The 21724-nt window shown below is 40.7% G+C and overlaps 1 protein-coding gene across 5 annotated transcripts in view; it reads right to left on the bottom strand.

Moving 5' to 3' along the window:
• CTNNA3 (catenin alpha 3) overlaps positions 1-21724 on the bottom strand; it is a 1202853-nt gene that overhangs the window by 1175373 nt on the left and 5756 nt on the right. Inside the window, exon 1 of one of the 5 annotated variants that reach the window (XM_084904254.1) lies at positions 6750-6839. The exons of the other annotated variants lie outside the window; for them this stretch is intronic. The gene's annotated coding sequence lies outside the window, so the exon portion shown is untranslated. Of the gene's footprint in view, positions 1-6749; positions 6840-21724 lie in introns of those variants that run through there. 5 annotated transcript variants of the gene reach the window in all.

The following is a 21724-nucleotide window of genomic DNA, read 5'->3' as shown; positions in this document are numbered from 1 at the left end:
AGCATTTAAAGTTCTCTTTATTAAAGCTTTGTTTAATCATCTGGATGACGTTCTTTGAAAAATGATCAAGTTAAGCCCCTACCCCCCCCCCAAAAAAAATATGTTTTATGTGTTCGGTGTGGGAAGCATACATTAAAACATGCACTAGCCATAGCACCAAAATACAGCGTGCTTCCCCGCACATGCAGCCTAGATGAAAGCTGCAAACATTGTTTGAAAAAATTCCGAAAGATTGCCTTAAGCAATCCGAAATATACAAAGAAACAACAGGTTCTACTTGTTTCGGGTTTTTATTATGTCCCTCTTACCATGAATGGCTGGTCACGTCTCATTTCCCTCCAAAATAAAGGAAGCAAAAAGTTACAACTCAACCTACGATGTCCCTGAAAAATAACACGGCCTATAAGAATTTTACAGGATGACCTCGTTACACTTCTCCTGGTAACACATTCTCCGTGTTATTTTATAAAATGCCAGTTCACACTGAAAGCTCACCCTAGGTTTCACAACGCCACACGTTTTCAAACTTGCAGCTGGGGATTATTCTGTGTAGTAATGTATTTCAAGTTAGTTAACTTTGTAAAATCCGTAAATAATTATATCAGAATCTAGACACTATGAGATTCCCATCTCATATAAGCCCAGCATGAAAGTTACCTGCATGGTATTTAAAAAGCCAAAGAACTGCCAGAACTGGGTTGGCTCAGCGGATAGAGCATCGGCCTGCAGACTGAAAAGTCCCAGGTTCGATTCCGGTCTGGGGCATGTACCTTGGTTGCGAGCACATCCCCAGTAGGGAGTGTGCAGGAGGCAGCTGATCGATGATTCTCTCTCATGGATGTTTCTAACTCTCTATCCCTCTCTCTAAAAAAATCAATAAAAAAATATTTTAAAAAATAAAAAGCCAAAGAACTGAATTAGTCCAATTGAGATCCAAGAAAAAAAAATAATATGTGAGACCTCAGAGAAGCTTTGCTTAAGTCACTCAGAACAAGAGTAACCTTCAGCTGTAAGGCATCAAGTGTAAGCAGCAAGGGCAGCAGTAACATACCATTCATCTATACCTTGAAAGTGACAGTGACTCTTGTTGCTTCAAATCCACTGGGCCTGTGGGTCAGTTCCACTTCATATTATTATAAGACAGCTCACGTATATAAGAATTCTCCTAAGGTCTGGTGTTTTTGAAAGGTGATGAACGAAAAAGAGGCTGGTAAAGAAAGTGGAATTTGTCAACCTCAATTTGAAGCCAAAAAACTCCTATTTCTTCTTTATTATCCGATTACCTAGAAATAAATAAGAGCCTGCTTATCAGAATAAAGAAGATGAAACCATAGTCTCTGGATAGTCAGGTTGATTGCTCTATAATTTAGTTGCAAATCTGGTTTGGGGCCTGAAGCAGGTGAATGTAACTTCCACCTACTCTGCAGCCATCTTTATCCTTTTGACCCATCAATCTCATTTCTAAAAATCTACTCCAAAGATAAACTAGCAAAAATAAAAAGGAATGTATGTTCAACACAATTCACTTTAAAAAGGGGGGGGGTGCGGGGGGAGAAGAAGGAGGAGAAGGAGGAGGAGGACAGAAAGGAGGGAGAGATAAAATGAAGGAAGAAAAATAAAGACAAACTATCATGCATCCACACAAACAAGTATGACACAGCTCTAGAGAGGAGTAAGTTCTCTCTATATGCTTCTATGCAGTGACTTCCAAGCTATATTAAGTGAAAAAGCAAGGTTCGAACAGCATTACCATATACTACTTTTACATAAGAAAGGCAATATTACAAAAACCAGTCGTAGCATCTGCCTTCGAGTGGTCAGTGCACGTCATAGCAACTAGCTGATGGGTCCACTGTCTGCTCCCTGGTGGTCAGTGTACGTCATAGTGAGTGATTAAGCAGCCTTAGCATATCACTAGTATATTTGATTGGTTGAATGGACAACCGAAGGACCAAATGTAGCATATTAGTCTTTTATAATATAGGATAGATATCACCATTCATGATCCCTTAAAAAATAATAGATCTATATATTGATCATCAGTGAAGGCTAAAGGCATAGCTTAATGATTAATGGGAACTTTGAGAATCGGGTTTTGTAAGCCTAAATGCACTAGCCAATCTAACAACACAAAAGTGAGACAACCCAGACTCTATGCCTCCTGATGTGGCACAATTGAAAGTACACCTATAGGTATGCAAAAGAATTAAACCTGTAGGTATGCAAAAGAATTAAACCTAAATTGAACCAAGCCCTGCCTAGAGAGCTAACCTACAGAAAAATTGGAAATCTCACATGTTGTTTATGAAACTAGTACAGCTTGCCGAAACCGGTTTGGCTCAGTGGATAGAGTGTCGGTCTGCGGACTGAAAGGTCCCAGGTTCTATTCCGGTTAAGGGCATGTACATTGGTTGTGGGCACATCCCTGGTAGGAGGTGTGCAGGAGACAGCTGGTCGATGTTTCTCTCTCTCATCGATGTTTCTAGCTCTCTATCCCTATTCCTTCCTCTCTGTGAAAAATCAATAAAATATATATATTTTTTTAAAAAAAGAAAACTAGTACAGCCACTTTAGAAAACAGCTTGGCAGTTTCCTATAAAGCATATACCCACCCTATGACTCGGCAATTCTACTCCTTAGAGAAAGAAAGCATATGTCCACACAGATACCTACGGTATATGCAAATGCTCATGGTGGCTTTAGTCATATTAGAAACTGGAAACAGCTCAAATTTCCATCAACAGGTGAATAGATAAACAATTCGTGATACAAGCATATCATTGTATATTATGCAAGAAAAAGAGTTTGGCATAGACAATAAAAAGAATATCTCTCAGAAGCATCATGCTAAGTGAAAGAATCAGACAAAAATAAGCACACACAGTATGATTCCACTTACATAACATTCTTGAAAGGGCAAAGGGCAGACAAAAGATCAGCTGTTACCAGCAGCCCAGGGTTAAGGGAATTGATGTACCTCAGAGAGCACAAGAAACTTAAATTGATGGAAATGTTCTATTTGATTATGTTGGTGGTTGCATTACTATAGAGTTGTCAGAACTATTCAAACTCTAACTTAAAAAGAGTGAATTTAATGTATATAAAATTTTTCCTCAATAAAGTTGACTTATATTAAAAATATTTTCTGCCAAGACCGGTTTGGCTCAGTGGATAGAGTGTCGGTCTGCGGACTGAAAGGTCCCAGGTTCAATTCCGGTCAAGGGCATGTACCTTGGTTGCAGGCACATCCCCAGGTCAATGATTCTCTCTCATCGATGATCTAACTCTCTATCCCTCTCTCTTCCTCTCTGTAAAAAATCAATAAAATATATTTAAAAATATATATTTTCTGTTCCAAATGCCATGTAATTTCACCTGCATGTGGGACTAAAGAGTAATATAGACAAACAACAGGACAGAGACAGACTCATGGATACAGAGAGCAGACTGAAGGTTGCCAGAAGGGAAGATGTTTGGGGGGAAAGGTGAACGGGTTGAGGACAGATTGGTAGTTAGAAAACAGTCATGGGGATGTAAAGTAGAGCATGGGGCCCTGGCCAGACCAAAGTGTTCTGGGTTGGATTCTGTCAAAGGCACGTACCTCGGTTATAGGCTCCTCCCAGCCTCAGCCCTGGTTGGGGCTCATGCAGGAGGCAGCCAATCGATGTGCTTCTCTCACATCAATGTTTCTCTCTATCTTTCCCTCTCTCTTCACTCTCCCTACAAATCAATAGAAAAATATCCTTGGTTGAGGATTGAATAAATAAGTAAGTAAATAAAATGCATAAAGCACAGCATAGGCAATATAGTCAATAATATTGTAATGACTATGAATGGCCCCAGTTGGGTACTGGAAATATCAGGGGGATCTCTTTGTAAAGTATATAACTGTCTGGCCATCGTCATCTACACCTGCAGCTAATACAAAATAATATTGAATGCAAACTGTCATTGGGGGGGAAAAAATTTACTTTTTTAACCTTTTCTGTTCATCTCTTATCCCAGTAACATAGAAAATACTTGCAGGTTATTTAATTTACTATATAATTATAAATTTCCACTGATAGCATTTTGCCCTGTAAGCTTTGAGTGGATCTCTCACTGGAATCTCTACCCTAACCGGTTTGGCTCAGTGGAATCTTTAATGCTTTCAAAAGTTAGCTTTTTTTTTAAAGCATCTTGGACCCCTTTGGTACATGGCTCAGTTTTGTTTATTTGGTGCCTGAAACCTATTTAACTTCTTAATTGTATTCTCTCCCCAGCCCCTGGCCTGTGGGTTAGCGTATCATCCTAGACACCAAAAGGAGGCAGGTTCAATGTCCACTCCGGGCACAGACCTAGGTGGCCAGTTCGGGTTCGAACCCTGGTTAGGGTGTATACGGATCCATGTTTCTCTCTCACATCGATGTTTCTGCCTCTCTCTCTCTCCTTCCCTGTCTCTCTCTAAGTCAATATAATAATAATAATTATAATAATATTCTCTTTCAGGTTTCAAACCTGTGTGTTACCCTCAATGTCATCCCATGCATCTGATCTGTTAGCTATTTGATTTATAATTTTTTTTCTGTATTTACAAAAATAAAAGCTTTCAGTATTTTCTTTGATACTGTACTACTTTGAAAGAACAATTATTTCTTTCTTTTTTAAATATATTTTATTGATTCTTTACAGAGAGAAAGGGAGAGGGATAGAGAGCTAGAAACATAGATGAGAGAGAAACATCAACCAGTTGCCTCCTGTACACCCCGCACCAGGAATGTTCCCGCAACTAATGTACATGCCCTTGACTGGAGTCGAACCTGGGACCCTCCAGTCCGCAGGCAGACGCTCTATCCACTGAGCCAAACCGGTTTCGGCAAGAACAATTATTTCTTAATTATCTTATTTTTTTAACAGTGGAATAAAAAGGAGCCAAGTAGTCCCTGAATCATGTTAATATCTGAAGATATCACGGAAGATCCTTCGTAAATATAGCTGCTACACTTTCGTCTTTTTTAAATGCTATCGAGTGAAAGCACTGATCCAGCTTGTCTGAGCTCATTCACTCACACAAGCTGGATCTAATATGGTGCACAGCATGGAGCCCAGACAGTGAACACAGTGGTTGTGTTCCGAGTATTCGAAGATCAAAACACATTAAGAAGTCCTGCCTCTGAATTCCTTTCTCCTACCCAACAACTTTCCCCCGGTTTCACTGATCCAGCTAATTTCAACCTGACAGAAGCTGAAATTCAAGTTCAATTTGCTTGAAGGAGCAAGAGGAAGAACCGTAGCTAATCTCATTGACCACGACCTAATAGGGGGGAAACAGAACTAGACTCATACCAAATTACTAACTGTATTTTGTTTAGACCATTGGTTTAATAATGTCCATTCCAATACGTAGGTAGTTAACCTTATTTAGATCAATTCTTGTTGTTTCCAAAAAAAACGAAGCCTCTTTACTCTTTCTTATAAATTAACTGGGCAATTTTTCGTCCTGCTCCCGGAAAACTCAGAGCCACACTTGTGACCACAGAAACCGGTGTGTGGGTTGAAAGGGCAGCAGTTCTTCACCTTTCTTCCCCCATCAAAACACGAGTGACATTTAAAGTGTACTTAATATTCCCTGCCCACCGGATTCTCCTCACTCCGGACTGCCACCTTGCTGAGGGAGACAGCTGGTCTGCATGGAATTCCCCCGTAAGACTTCTGCAGCCCTGTATTTCCTCTCCCATCAATCCAACAATACGCCAGCCGCATAAAACCACAGTTGAAAACGGGTGGATTTTTTAAATTTTTTTTTTTTTTTGCCTTATTCCTGGCTCTGTTTTATAGCCTCGTGCTTGTTTTCCTTTCTTCTTTCACTCCACTTTTAATTTATTCTATCTTGAATTTCATGTCGCCTTGTAAGTCATCTTAAATCCCTTCCAGAACAAGGTAAGGCATAAATAAATAATCATCCTATGTATCTGCAGAAGCAATCCCTTTTCATTTATCCTAGATAAAGCCTCCGTGCTGCCTCTTAACTACTCTCTACCATGTTAAACGTACAAACATTAAAACCTACAACTTCCTTGGTTGGGTTTAGGGGGAGGTTTTTTGTTTTTGTTTTTTTTTCTGTTATCAATTTTCTATTTAAAAATGTTTAAGGCCGCATACACCAACTACAGGGAGAATCTCCATGCACAGTTTAAGGTGAGAGGCCCATAAGAGAAACGAAATTGTCCGCACAAAGAACCTGCGTGCTGCACACGTTTTACGTCCAGAGAATGTAAAGCTGCAGGTGTCTTGCATACAGTCACTCAAATAGCAACAGCTCAGTTACACTGTGGGATTTTAAAATGCTGTGATGTAAGACCACTATCACTTGGGCATTGGCAATGAGGATTTTCGTGAGCGCTCTTTTAAAAGCCACTCATAAACACCCCACCTTGTAGGACTGAGCCCCTGCCCAAGCTGTGAAAGATGGTTAGCAAGAGAATCACATTTTCATCTCCATCTGAAATGCCTGCTCTTTGACTTAGAAAAGTAGATCATTTATAAAATCGAGCTTTCATAAAGTAGTTTAGAGTTCAGTGTTATGAAGAGGAAAGTTAGTAATGAAAGTAATAAATGCACAGCATAGTCATTCCCAGCCATCCCATGTTGTAGACATAATGTCCTCTCATTTCCCCCCAAGTTATCTAACGGAAGCAACAGATGATCTAGGATCATTAGGATTTGTCTTACAGCAAAGTTTGATGGTAAAAAGTTTGACACTCACTCACCTACTTGCAGGACAGAGTATTGCCCATATACAGACACTAAACCAATTGTCTAAGCAAGTTCTTACGTTTAGGAATTCAGGGCCACTATCATGGCTCACAGTTTGGCTTATGATGCATCTCTGAGCAAACAGCCTGACAAGCACCCTAGTGTATTTCAGGATGACTGACAGCACACAGCGGCTCAAGCAGGAAGGGGGGATGGGTGCCCTTAAAGCAACATAGCCAGTGAAGGATGCCATCTCACAGCAGAATTAGGTTTGAAATTGCATTTTGCAAATTTGCAATAAAATAATGACATAGTGTCCAGTAGGAACTCTTAAACATAACTTTTATGTGACCAAAATATTGTAAATTTCAAAATGGCTTTAAGAATTCTAAGAGTAGGAAGAAAATATTTTAAAACAGGCATGAAATGTGGATACTTCCCTGAACTTATCAAACTTCTAGATGATTTAATAATATTCTAATTATTTCTTAACATAATTTAATGCAGGGTACCCAGAAAAAAAGACCACTCTTTTCTCACCTCTATATATTTGCCAATTGCTCTTACAATAGGAATTTAACTGATGATGGTAATTTAAACATCTTGAATTAATCAGAGCTGTTATCGAAAATAGGGTCAGAAGACCCTTGTATTTTGCCCCCTGATGTATTCCTTCGCTATGGCCTATTCATGATTTAAAAAAAAAAAATCAAAAGATTAGTGAATTTCAAGTATGTGTCTTTGCATATTAGTTTCTTTTTTTAATATATTTTATTGATTTTTTTTACAGAGAGGAAGAGAGAGGGATAGAGAGTTAGAAACATCGATGAGAAAGAATCATCAATCAGCTGCCTCTTGCACAGCCCCCACTGGGGATGTGCCCGCAACCAAGACACATGCCCTTGACCAGAATCGAACCCAGGACCTTTCAGTCTGCAGGCTGACGCTCTATCCACTGAGCCAAACCGGTTTTGGCCTTTGCATATTAGTTTCACTTTGAAAATTACTTAAGTGAAACCGTTGGCTTCATTCTTCACATTTATAATTTTTCCGATATTATTTCACAGCACTCCGGGCCACGCAGTCTTTCATTCAGCAGTCAGCCCTATTGAAAAGTAAGCTTCCCTCATTTCAAACACAATCCCTCATTCAGCCAGCAGAGGGTATCATTTGATTCCAAAATATCCGTTGACATTTATTTTTATCTTTTTTATGGATGACTTATAAAACAAAAAAAAACTTGAACTAAGAAATGGGACACACCATCTCAACTTTCCTTATTAAATGTGCTTAGGAATATCTCATTTTATTTTGTCCATATAAGTTTGGCTTATAGGACCTATATTGGTGTTTAATAGTTCTCATCTGTGGCAAAGTCTATTGTTACTTTTCTGTCTATCAGCTACTCAGATACAGCCTCATACTCGCTAAAGAAAAGCACTAGAAGGCTTGGGTTTAACTATCAGCCTGACTTTCCACACTCCTCAGGTTGTTCTGGGACAAAAAACACCCAAAAACCCTACAAGGATTCCAAGCTTCATCAGATAACCAAAAACAGATTACAAAAAAAAAAAAATTAAGCCGAAACCGGTTTGGCTCAATGGATAGAGCGTTGGCTTGGGGACTAAAGGGACCTGGGTTCGATTCCCGTCAAGGGCATGTACCTTGGTTGCGGGCATATCCCCAGTAGGGGGTGTGCAAGAGGCAGCTGATCGATGACTTTCTCTCATCGATATTTCTAGCTTTCTATCTCTCTCCCTTCCTCTCTGTACAAAACCAATAAAATATATTTCTTTTAAAATTAAAACATAGAACCACACTATAAAACAAAGGAATTTCTCCTCAAAATTATATGTGACACTTGTAAATTGTTTAATATTTTCGAATTGCCCTGTTTAATATTTGTCTGTTACATATGAGGAGCGATGGGACTAATAGGAGGATGTGTTGCCTATTATCACATCACTATCATATTTTTCATGAGCATGCAATGTTTCGACTAACAAACTACAAATTCTTTATTTTACAACTTAATACCCACTTTAGTTCGGAAAAGCATGAGTATTGATTTGCCTGATTTACTCAAGTAAAAAGTTTACTGTGTAATTAGCTGAAATCATAAACTAACACAAATACGTCTTGACTGAAGATATCAATGTCCTATGTGTCTCTGAATCTATTATCACAAACATCAAGTTTACTCAGTTCACTATGGAAAAATTAAGACAGATCTAAAAGCTCAAAGGACAGTGAGGTACCATCCCACACCTGTCAGAATGGCTATCATCAACAAATCAACAAACAACAAGTGCTGGCCAGGATGCGGAGAAAAAGGAACCCTCGTGCACTGCTGGTGGGAATGCAGACTGGTGCAGCCACTGTGGAGAACAGCATGGAGTTTCCTCAAAAAAATTAAAACTGGAACTCCCATTTGACCCAGTGATCCCACTTGTAGGACTATATCCCAAGAAACCAGAAACACCAATCAGAAGGGATATATGCACCCCTATGGTCATAGCAGCACAATTTACAATAGCTAGGATTTGGAAATGACCTAAGTGCCCATCAGCAGATGAGTGGATTAAAAAACTGTGGTACATCTGCATAATGGAATACTACGCTGCAATAAAAAAGAAGGAACTCTTACCATTCGCAACAGCTTGGATGGGCCTGGAGAGCATTATGCTAAGCGAAATAAACCAGTCAGAGAAAGATAAATATCACATGATCTCACTCACTTGTGGAATATAACGAGCAACATAAACTGATGAACAAAAATAGATCCAGAGACATAGAAGCATCAAACAGATGGCAAACTTCAGAGGGAAAGCAGGGGAGGGGTGGATAAAAAATCAACCAAAGGACTTGTATGCATGCATATAAGGATAACCAATGGACACGGACACTAGGGGGTGAGGGCATGTACTGGGGCCTGGGGGTGGCTGGGGAGAGATCAATGGGGGGAAAAGGAGATATATGTAATACTTTCAACAATAAAGAATTTTTTTAAATGTTCTAACATTTTTAATATAAAAAAGTGATCCCTCTTTTCATGCTCCCAGATTTGCCGTAATGACACATCCTTTATGCTAAAGTATTAAGTTTTCCAAAGAGAAAAGGAATAATGATTCTCTTCCTCGATTGTGATTCAAAATAGAAAGTTATAACTTGCTTTCCTTAAAAAAAAAAAAAAAAAAAAAAAAAAAAAAAAAAAAAAAAAAAAAGGAATTCTATTTCTGATCATGAAAGCAAGGTTTGGGTTCCTCACTCCATAAAATAATTTTTAATAGAAAAAAAATAGAAAAAAATTACCTATATATTCGAAAAAATAGAAACTACCTGAATGTGGCAGTTTCTTTCCTCAGAAAAAACTAATGGTAGCTACATAAAAATCATAGTTTACATCTGAAAATAAATTATATAACATCTCTTCAATTCTTATCAATTCTTTTAAGAAATCCTGTATCTTTAATGTTCTAAACTGATATATTTTCTACAAGATAAAAAACATACTTAGATTTCTCAAGTTAACTTATAAATATCTAGAAGAAAATTGAAAAGTCAGTTTTTCCAGTAATTTGCTTATCATTTTTGTCAATATTCTCACAGATGCAAGAATATACATTTCTATGCATTAACTATACATTTTCGAATATACAGGTAATTTTTTTTTTCTATTTTCATCTAACCACTTAGTTCCACTTTACTTTCCAATTCTGGGGTTGGTTCCTGACACAGGCTTTCCTCAACTATATCTCATACCGCGATTTTTTTTTATTTATCCTGGCACCTTAAGATGCTAAAGACATTTTAAATCTCAGTTCTACCTATGGCTAAGAAAACTTTTTAAACAATAATTCTTTATGGGGATGCAGAGATTAAATAACTAGTAACAGATACTATTTATTTAAAATAACCCCTTTATACTTTCAACAAAAATGTCTCCATACATCTTATGCTATATATTCCAATTTTCAACACAGGTTTTATATATTTCATTTTCTCCTGAAAACAACTTCTTTCCTCCCTCAGCTATGTTAACTGGCTCATAACAGATGCTGTTCACCAGCGAGCAGGTCTAGCGTAAGTTCTGACTCTGACGCAGGCATGATGAGTTTGAGGTACGAGTGGCATGTGCTGATGGGTTATGTCCCCCTGGGCAATTGAAAATTCAGAATCCTAGAGCTCAGGAGGAAAATCAACCCCAGAGAGAGCGATGTGCTAGCTATGCATCTGCCGTAAACCATGAGGCTGGGGGAGCTCTCCCAAGGCTGAGAGTGGAGGGAGATACAGCACCCACAAGTGCCCTGCAAAATAGGTGCCTTACGGGGTGGGAAGAAAAGGAAGTCATAACAAGAACAGGCAATGAGACAAGTCTGGTTCCGATTCAGGCTCTCCTTTATACTGTTTGGCCTTGTCCATGTTGACCCACTTTCACTCTGTTTTCCTCGTGTTGTGAAATAAAGTTGCTATGAAGAATAATTACTGCCGGGACCGGTTTGGCTCAGTGGATAGAGCATCGGCCTGCAGACTGAAAGGTCCTGGGTTCGATTCCGGTTGAGGGCATGTACCTTGGTTGCAGGCACATCCCCAGTAGGGGGTGTGCAAGAGGCAGCTGATCGATGATTCTCATCGATGTTTCTAACTCTCTATCCCTCTCTCTTCCTCTCTGTGAAAAATCAATAAAATATATTTTTTTTAAAAAAAGAGTAATTACTTACAAAATGACCCATAGGATCTAATGAAGTGCTCATTGCAGTGCTAAATCATTCACTATGCCATTATGTTATTATTATTTTGTGGAAGGATAATCTTCTCTTTGTGAAATTCTACTTTTCCAAATGCTGTCATTCTAGAGGGCTGCTAGGAGAGGTATCAAACGGATTGACCATCTGATTTCAAAGGGGATGAAGAGTCATCACGTTCACACGTTTTTACTTAGCAAACGGAATCTGTTTCGCCAAGGAAAGCCATCCACCCGGTCCATGATAATTATTTGTAATTAGGTAATAAGGAAACATGGTCCTAAAATGGAAGAGTTTACAAGCTCTTCCAAAGTTGTAACAGATGTTTAACGGAGAAAACGAAAGACGCACTATCACATATTAATGAAGTGTGTATGTTTATTTAGAGCAGGGGCAGGGAACATCCAGTCCTCTGGCCATGAGTCGAAGGCCTGGGAAATCATTCAGTCTGGCCCTGCCAAGTAATTAGGGGTGAGTTAATTAAATGTTTGAACAAATATAGCAGGCTGATTTTTTAAGCTGATAATTGTGTATGGCTCTGGCCCGTGAAGGATGCTATAAATACCCAAATGGCCCTTGGCAGAAGACGGGTTCCCACCCGGGATGTAGAGGATTGGGTATGGGATGGTTAGAGGATAGAATACAGAAATAAAAGCAGAAGAATAACAGTAAGTAAAAATAGAGACCTCTGGCGTATTGTTCCCACATCGGACTATGGCGTTGTGCCAACCTCCTTCATTCCAGAGCAAAGAGCCAGTCAGTAGCTGAGGCTACGCTAGAGAGCGAGGAAGGAAATCCTTTCTCCCACGCTGTTTCCAAAGATAATAAAGGACAAGAGAGTGATGGATTTCGCTACCAAGTAGCCATGTTTATTTGACTCATGTCCCCATTGATTCTCTAAAAAGTCAAGCCGACTAATTTTGCATTATTGAGCAAAAGAATATCTGGACAAAAACAAAGAAAATCAATTTTTTTTGTTTTGGTTTGGTTTTTTTTTTTGCAAAACTCATCCCTTACTTTTCCAAAAAATAACTATTATGGCCACTAACCTTAAACTATAATGTCATTCCTGTCCTTGTACTGAAAAGGCTAAAGCTCATCACAGAATTAAATAATCGAACTCAGTCATTAACATGGGGAATCACATTTCTTCAATTCTAAAATAACAACCCTGCTCAATGGCCTTTTACTGTTTTTACCAATCTAATAGGTATAAGATATACCTCTCATCCTGCTTTTTTTTCTCGTGGGTCTTGAGGAAACAGAATTATATTGACACAATCAATCATGCTCCCCAGTTAAAGTTCATCTGATGGGACTGGCCCATGAAAAGCCTGTTTTACTGTATTTTTTGTTGTCATATTCTCTATCCCCAGCCTCAGTTCCACTCCCCCCCCCCCTCACTCCCTTTGTATAGGCACCCCCTCGTAGTAGTTGAATGGGTGCCTTTCCAATCAACTTTACATATTTTTTACATATGATATCATTGTAAATATATATATATAATAGAGGCCTGGTGCACGGATTCATGCACTGGTGGGATCCCTCAGCCTGGCCTGTGGGGATCAGGCCGAAACTGGCTCTCTGACATTCCCCAAGGGGTCCCGGTTTGCAAGAGGGCAGTTCTTGGGTGATGCACCCAGAATTGGGTTCCCTCCTCTGTGGTTCCAGGTACATCAGCTGAAAACCACAGCAGCCAAGTCACTGCAGCCTAGCAGCTCTTGTGTTGAACATCTGCCCCCTGGTGGTCAGTGCACTTAGGTATAGATAGATTGATAGATAAATATTTAGCTTTATGTATGGGTGCGTTATATATAGTTTTAATATATATAACACACTGATATATAGTTTTGTGTGTGTGTGTGTGTGTGTGTGTGTGTGTGTGTGTGTGTGTGTGTGTGTTTATAGTGATACTAGAGGTCCGGTGCATGAAATTCGTGCACTGGGGGAGGGGGGCAGTGTCCTGCATTCTCTCGATCTGGGACCCCTTGGGGGATGTTTGACTGCCGCTTTAGGCCTGATCCTTGTGGGACTACTGGCTCCAATCGCCCCCAACTGCCCTCCCCTGCCAGCCTAATAGTCCACAACTGCCCTCCCCTGCTGGCCTGATAACCACCAACTGCCCTCCCCTGCAGACTTCTCACTCCTAATTTCCCTCCCCTGCCAACCTGGTCACCCCCAACTGCCCTACCCTGCAGGCCTGGCCGCCCCTACTGGCCATCTTGTGGTGGCCATCTTTGACCACATGGGGTGGCCATCTTGTGTGAGGGTGTGAGGGCCAATTTGCAAAATATCTCTTTATTATATAGAACTTTATGTGTGTGTGTGTGTGTGTGTGTGTGTGTGTGTGTGTGTGTGTATGATATATAGCTTTTTGTGTATGTAAGTGGATTTTTAATTTTACGATAGATTATTGCCAGACATTAATTTTTACCAATCTAATAGGTATAAGATATCCCATCATTGTTTTAATCTATATTTATCTGGTAACTAGTGAAGTAAGCTAAACATGTTTTTACTTTTTTATCAGTCATTCCAATGTTCTCTTGTGTAAATTACCTTTTCACTTATTATAGACCCATTTCCCTCTTGTATTGTTCTTTTCTTTTTTAATTTTTCAGGAGTTCTTAAAAAAATCCTGTATGGGATCGTTTTTGTTGAAAGATCTAGGAGTCAGCTATCTCTACAATAAATAGTTGGCTAATCCAGGATGGGCCAGGATGTCCTTACTCCAAGCTGGAGTTTTGGAATCCAGATCTGCTCCACGTGTTTCTCACCCTCCTGGGACAAGTAGTTGCTACCAGGAGCATATTCTTCCCATAACGAGTGGGAATACAAGAAAGACAAGCAGTGCCCTGGCAGGCATTACTCAGTGGTGAGAGCATCAGCCCACACACCTAAGGGTCTTGGGTTCAATTCTCAGTCAAGGGCAATACCTAGGTGAAGGTGTGATCCACAGACCCAGCTGGAGCACATGTGTCTCTCTCACATCGATGTTTCTTTTTCTTTCTCTCTCTCCATCCCTTCCACCCTCTCAAAGAAAGAAAGAAAGAAAGAAAGAAAGAAACAAGAAAGAAACAAGAAAGAAAGAAAGAAAGAAAGAAGGAAAGAAAGAAAGAAAGAAAGAAAGAAAGAAAGAAAGAAAGAAAGAAAGAAAGAAAGAAGGAGGGAGGGAGGGAGGGAGGGAGGGAGGGAGGAAGGAAGGAAGGAAGGAAGGAAGGAAGGAAGGAAGGAAGGAAGGAAAGGAAAAAATATCCTCGCATGAGGATTAACAAAAAAAAATAACAAGTGCCTCGTAAGGTCTAAGCTCCACACTGGCACTCTGCCTCTTCTCTTGGGGAAAGCAAATCACGTGGCCAAGTCTAATACTAATGGGACAGAGAAAGGTACTCTACCTCTGGGAAGAACTGCAAATTCATGTGGCAAAGAGCATGGCTACAGGGAGTGTGAAAAATGGAGAACAATAATGCAACCCACTTTATATAGACGATCTTCAAATATATCCTCTCAAACGGTAGTTTTTATTTATCTTCTTTTGTGGCATCTTTTTTCACAAAACTGCTTTTATGTAAATATAGTTAAATATTTCCGTCTTTACTTTATAGTTTACTAGAGGCCTGGTGCCCAGCCTGCCCCCTCTCACAGTCTGGGAGTCCTCAGAGGCAGGAAGTGACCCGGCGATCAGGGGAAGATGACACCCCACCACACCTCTGCTGCTGCCACTGCCGACAGCACAAGCCTCAGCCGGCCCTGGTGACCTGAGCCTCAGGCAGCCCTGGACAGATGGGCAGCCACCATCTGAGGCATGCCTGTGCCTTGGCTGGCTCTGCGAGGCTGGGGGACTGAAGGGACTGGGAGAGTCCGGAGGGAGGCATATGGGGCGGGCCCAGCCTTGCCACGTACCTGCCGCCTCGATGGGGCTGAGGGGATTGGGTACCACCATCTTGTGGCTGTGGGTGTCACCATCTTTGAGGGTGTGGCAGTCAATTAGCATATTCCCTCTTTATTAGATAGGATGTTTTGGGGGGTTAAATTTGAGAAATTATTTTCTACCCTAAAATCATAAATACATTCTCCTGTATTTCTCCTAGAAGAATTCAATCATGAGAATCAACACCCAATATATTTTAAATTAGCATATGCATAAAGTCAAGCTTATGTGATCTAAGGGCCAAGGCACCAAAGTTAACAAGTTAAAAATAATTGTCCAAGGATGGTGAATTAATACAGGTGATTTTTTTTTTTTGAACTTGGTCTTTAAAAAATATTAATAGGTATAGGCTGACAAAGAAGAAGATTCAGGTATTGTAAGAATCACAAAACTTGGTATTCTTTCATAAACCGATCTTGATTGAGCTAAGCTATAGATTCAAAACTGCAAAGCAAAAGACCACATGAAAATACATCGTCTCAGGGCATGACATCTTGGAAAAGAAAAAAGAAAAATCTACCGTATGGAACTCAACAATAAAATAATATGTGTTATAATGCCATATTTGTAAAATATGTGTACATGTGATAATAGGAGGACCTACTTCAATAATTTTAATTAAAATGAGGTCCCACCTATAATATTAACTTTTCAAATTAAAACCAGTTCCCAGTTGCCAGACTGGCAGGGAGTCCAGTATCTCTCTTGTCCCTCGAATCATTCAGGAAGCTGGGCCTCTTGATCAGTATGCATCAGCAAGAGAAAACCAGGGAACCTGATGAGAAAACACGTGGCCCTGTTGAAGGCTCTGCTTCTGCACAGTTCACTGTGGAAACTGATGGCCTTTCGCCTGCTGCTCTCTTCCTTTGCTGCTGTAGATCCAGACAGTGGCCACCATGCTTCTCCACAAGAGCAGCAGCCTGCTCCCTCAGAGGCCTGGCATGGCAGCCCGCCTGCAGCCTGTTAGCTCGCCAGCACAGTGGCTGAGTCAGGAGGCCTCCCAGCTGCAGAGCCATGTGCATGCCCAAACCACCTCAGCACAGGCCACATCTGACATGTATTTAAGGAACTCTTATGTTCTTTCATACTAGGTCATTTTTTTTAATATCCTAGAGGCCCGGTGCAGGAATTCCTGCACCAGTGGGGCCCCTCGGCCTGGCCTGCGGGATTGGGCTGAAACCGGATCTCCAACATCCCCCTGAGGAGTCCCAGATTGTGAGAGGGTGCAGGCCAGGCTGAGGACCCCACCAGTGCACAGTCAGGTCCAGGGAGGGATGTGGGAGGTTGGCCAGCCAGGGAGGGACTGCAGGAGGGCTCCAGGGCATGTCCAGTCCATCTGGTTCAGTCCCAACTGGCCAGACCCCAGCAGCAAGCTAACCTACCAGTTGGATCATCTGCCCCCTGGTGGTTAGTGTACATCATAGTGATTGGTTGAGCAGCCTTAGCATATCATTAGTATATTACGCTTTGATTGGTTGAACAGACTACCAGACATTTAGCATATTAGGCTTTTATTATATAGGGTTTTTATTTATTTCAGAGAGGAAAGGAGAGGGAGAGAGTGATAGAAACATAAATGATGAGAGAGAATCATTGATTGGCTGCCTCCTACATGCCCCCTACTGGGAATCAAGCCTGCAACCTGGGCAAGTGCCTTACCCAGGAATCAAACCCTGGCCTCTTAGTTCACAGATCAATGCTCAACCACTGAGCCATGCTGGTGGGGCTTACTAGGGCTTTTCTTAATCAGGACTAGATCAATGTCAAAAAAGAAAAAAACTTTCTAATAATAAATAGACAGTAATAAGACATAGTCTAGCTTTTTATTATGTTCCTTTAAAGACTCCCAGACTTTATAAATTTCCTCTAGTCCTCCCAATGTTGACCAACCGAGCAGTAAAGGAAGACTGGGAAGGGCAACCGTTAACAAATCAGGAAAGATACTCTCACATCAGTATCTGAGACACAAAGGATCAAGACCTCAATAATGATTTCCAAACACTGGGGAAATTTTTTTCTTATCTATAATCTCCAAATAAAATACGTAGTGCCCAATCCAGTTAACTTAAAATTTCAGGTAATTTTTCTGGCATCAGTATGTCCTATACAACCCTTGGATATACTTATACTAAATTTTACACACACACACACACACACACACACACACACACATATATATATATATATATATATATATATATATATATATATATATATATATAATTTACCTAAAATTCAACCCAATTGTGTGTCTTGTATTTTTATTTACTAAATCTGACCACTCTACCTTATCTACTTCGTGAATGGGATAACTGGTGGAGGGAGAATTAGAACTCCCTTGTGCCAATCTTAGAGCAGCCCCAGAGCCAGCCCCTTGCACCCATGTACCCTGACATCCTATTGCAGACGGGGCCAACAGAGCCAACCAAACACAGGCTCTCACCCCCTTCTGGCACTGGACCCACTTGACAGAGACCCAGAGATGCTTCCCGGCCGCCTCCCGGCAATGCATTTCTAATCATAATCAGTTGGAAGATTTTTGCTCCCAGAAATGCAGTACAGGACAAAAGGGGGACACGGGGGGAATCGTGTACATATTTTGCCCTGGATTCTGAGAGCCCCCACAGTCCAGCAGACACAAGAAAAACACCAGCAGAAAGGTATTCTAGAGATGGGGTTTTATGCATTTCTTTTGCAAAACTGAACCTGAATTGCTTCCAATTATCTAGGATTAAATTCACTCCAAGTATAGGGCCAATAATAGAAATGGGAAAATAGTTTCCCAATGGACATGTACCTCCTTCGCCCAGAAATTTAGCGAGACACTTGGCCTCTGCTTCGAGATCTGAGAGGGAGATTCTGTCGCTCCAAAGTTAATAGTGATGGAGCTCCAAGGGCCATACGTATCTCACCTGGGACAAACACCAGAACTGAATAAATATCTAGCATTTCAAAGTAAGTAAGTAGAAAAAAATTTTTTTTAACTGTATAACATAAAAGAGGAAGACAATGTCTTAAAGATGCCCAGGGAAATTATTTGCAAGACAAAAGAAAATTTATTATAGAATGCTGGGAAAGAAATGATGGAAAGGCTAAATAAAATAAAATAAAATAATTGACTGAAGTGAGAAGTCAATATAAAGATACTTGGCAAAGACATTAAAAAAATAAAAGAATCAGGAATGCCAAAAAAAAAAAAAAAAAAAAAAGATAGTAACGTTAATTAAAATCTGAATTGGAGGAATCCTCTCCTTTATCTTCTGCCTCTCTATCAGCAATGCCATTATTCAGAGAGCAAAGAAGCAAAGATTGGAACTGCCACCCTGGGCTTAATTCTTACCAACAAAGAGGAATACGTTAGTGAAGTGAAAGTGACAGGAACCTTGGGGAAAATTGAACATATCACCTTAGAGTTCATTACAGCCGAGGAAGAAAACACAGAGCAAAGTAAGATGAGTATCTTACAGTGCTTAACAGTTCAGAGGAAATATAAGAATGTCCCAGAGCCAGAGACTCTAATATGAAAACTAGGACAAAAAAATAAAGCCCACTACTGCAGGCAGAAATGAGGGGAAATGGGACAGAACACATGCAAATGTAACTCACTGTGGTACCCTAGGAGCTGTCCACCGAGCTGGACGTTTTAAAGGACACACAGACGTAGAAGGAGGGGGGCAGAGAGAAGGAGGAACACGTCAGTGCTCAACACTGACTGAACTGTTAGGAGATGGGACGGGTGAGCAGAGACTCGTGAAAAACACTCCAAACAACACAAAAACTTTAAGACTGCTTTTGAGGAAGAAAGGACAAGAAAGATACAACCTCCCTCCTTCACTCCCAGGCAGATTTCTTGATGTTGACAACTAAGAGAGAAAGCAAAATGACAATTTATTGTGTTTGCTTCTCATCTTGTCTATATAGGAGAATAGTCTTCAAAATGAAGAAACTGGCCCTAACCAGTTTGGCTCAGTGGATAGAGTGTTGGCCTGAAGACTGAAGGGTCCCAGATTCAATTCCAGTCAAGGGCATGTACCTTGGTTGCAGGCACATCCCCAGTAGAGGGTGTGCAGGAGGCAGCTGATTAATGCTTCTCTCTCATCAATGTTTCTAACTCCCTATCCCTCTCCCTTCTTCTCTGTAAAAAATCAATAAAATATTTTTTTAATGGAAAAACTGTGTCAACAATCTTGAGAAGAAACTGGTAAATGAAACAGGAGAAAAGATGGTGAAGAAATGTTTAACTGTTTAGATCAATGTCCATTTCCGGGCTGTTCTATTACAGCAAGGTCCTCATGCTGGGTGTTTTAGGCCAGATAACTCTGTTGTCGGGGCTGTTCTGTGCGTGGCAGGATGTTTAGCAGCATCCCTGGCCTCTGTCCACCAAACACCAGTAGCACCAGCCTCTTAGTGTGACAACCAAACATGATTTCTGAGATAACTAAGTGTCCCCTGAGGAGCCAAAGCGCCCTGAGTGAGAGCCGGGCTACAGAGCAGTGGGAAACTTGCTGCCTTATCCCAGAATTATCATTTGCATCTTTGAGTGGTCATGGCATTCGGGACTGACAACTTTCTCGTATATCAAAAAGGTCACCACTAAACACTAAAACCAGTAAATTTGATGTTGATCCCCAGCAAATTTTAATACGGTATCAAAATATAATTAACTAGTAAGGAGAGCAGTGACCTCGTGCTATCTTGGTATAGGTACATGAAGAGCCGTTCATCCTAAAACTAATGTGATTTTGTTCTCGTTCCCCTTTTTCTCAATATCATCGCAAAAGAGGATAAGCTGGTTTCACTAAAACATTTTTCAAATCTTTTGTGAAATCTCCTTTGACAAGATCAGGAAAGGGGAGCTGTCTCATACTTCAGGTGATCTGAGCATCTATTGGTAACGTCTCTGGAAGGCACTCCGGCAATATGCAGGGAAGTTTATAGGCATATATTTTCAGACTAAGCAATGCGACTCTCAGGAGTTTCAAGGTGGGTACAAAGATGTATCTGTCGCCGTACTATAACAAAAAGCTAACAACCTAAATGTGCATGAATGAGGGGCTGGTTAGTTAGCTGTCCTATCTGCTTTCATTACTGGGACTTTCCCTGTGACCAGACGGTCAGGAAAAGCCTTCGGAAATACACAGGATCCAATTGGATGGCATTGGCTTAGCAGTCGGGGAGACAGCCAAAATACTCACCACCACCGTGAGGCAGGTCTTGGAAGGACCTTGTGTACCCGATGTTCACACTTTAGATTCTGGGTCTAGCTTCTCTGGGAAGGTCTAGGGCACATGTGTCAAACACAAGGCCCGCGGGCCAAATCCAGCCCGCCAGGACTTGCAATGTGGCCCGCACCGCGCTGTCATCACTGCACTCTGCTGTCAGTTTATGACATTGTCAGTTTATGACTGTTCAGTAAACCATTCAGCCCGCGATTTAGGCTGGATTTTAGATTTTGGCCCCTTCTCTGATTGAGTTCGACACCCCTAGTCTAGGGGGTCTCCGGCAGAGACCAAGTAGAGGAAGGCCATTGGGTAGGAGAGAGAGAGAGTGAAAAAAAAAAAAAAGGCATTTCCTATTTACACACTTTGTATCACCTCACTGAGGATTATCAGGCCTCACCAAGACAAAAACATTAAAATATTCCAGAATGGCGTGGGACAACAGATTGGTTACCTTCAACCAAATGGCAGCTATAAGGAAGAGTGAAGTAAATTTATATGAATTGACACATTAATTTTTTTTTTTTTAATTTCTACCAGAAACTGTTAGCAGTTGCCACGTGGGAAGAGGATCGGGGAACTTAGGGTGGCTCAGGGGAGGGGGAGATTTGTTTTTGTTATACACCCCCTGTGGCAGATGCTACAGATGTGCTAACACTCCTGCCAGCCCTGGCCTGCCTTTCCTCCCCCAGACTTCACCACCAAACACAGCCTGGGTGAGATTTGTTCACCTGTCGGACTGACCAAGGTGAATGTGGATAGGGAATTCTGACCAGAGCTGTAAGGGTTGGGGACATGCTCTCAGCACACACTGTTAGTGGCAGTATAAAGGGATGTGATCTTCTTAATAAAGGTATACATGGCAATATCTCTCAAATTTTTAATCATGTGTTTATATTTCCAATTAAAGTCAATACTTAGCCGAAACAGGTTTGGCTCAGTGAGAAATTCTACTTCTATGAGTTTATCCTAATGACACACTCATAAAAATGCATTAAGATATATCAACAAGGATATTCATTGCAGCATAGCAACATGAAAAAAAAAAACACTGAAAACAGACATGCATGAACAAAGAATGGGCTAAGTGAATT

The sequence above is a fragment of the Pipistrellus hanaki genome, assembly GCF_964339955.1.
Source record: "Pipistrellus hanaki genome assembly, chromosome: 14".
Lineage (NCBI taxonomy): Eukaryota > Metazoa > Chordata > Mammalia > Chiroptera > Vespertilionidae > Pipistrellus > Pipistrellus hanaki.
Note: the sequence above shows the minus strand (reverse complement) of the source record. Positions and strands in the feature narration are given on the sequence as shown.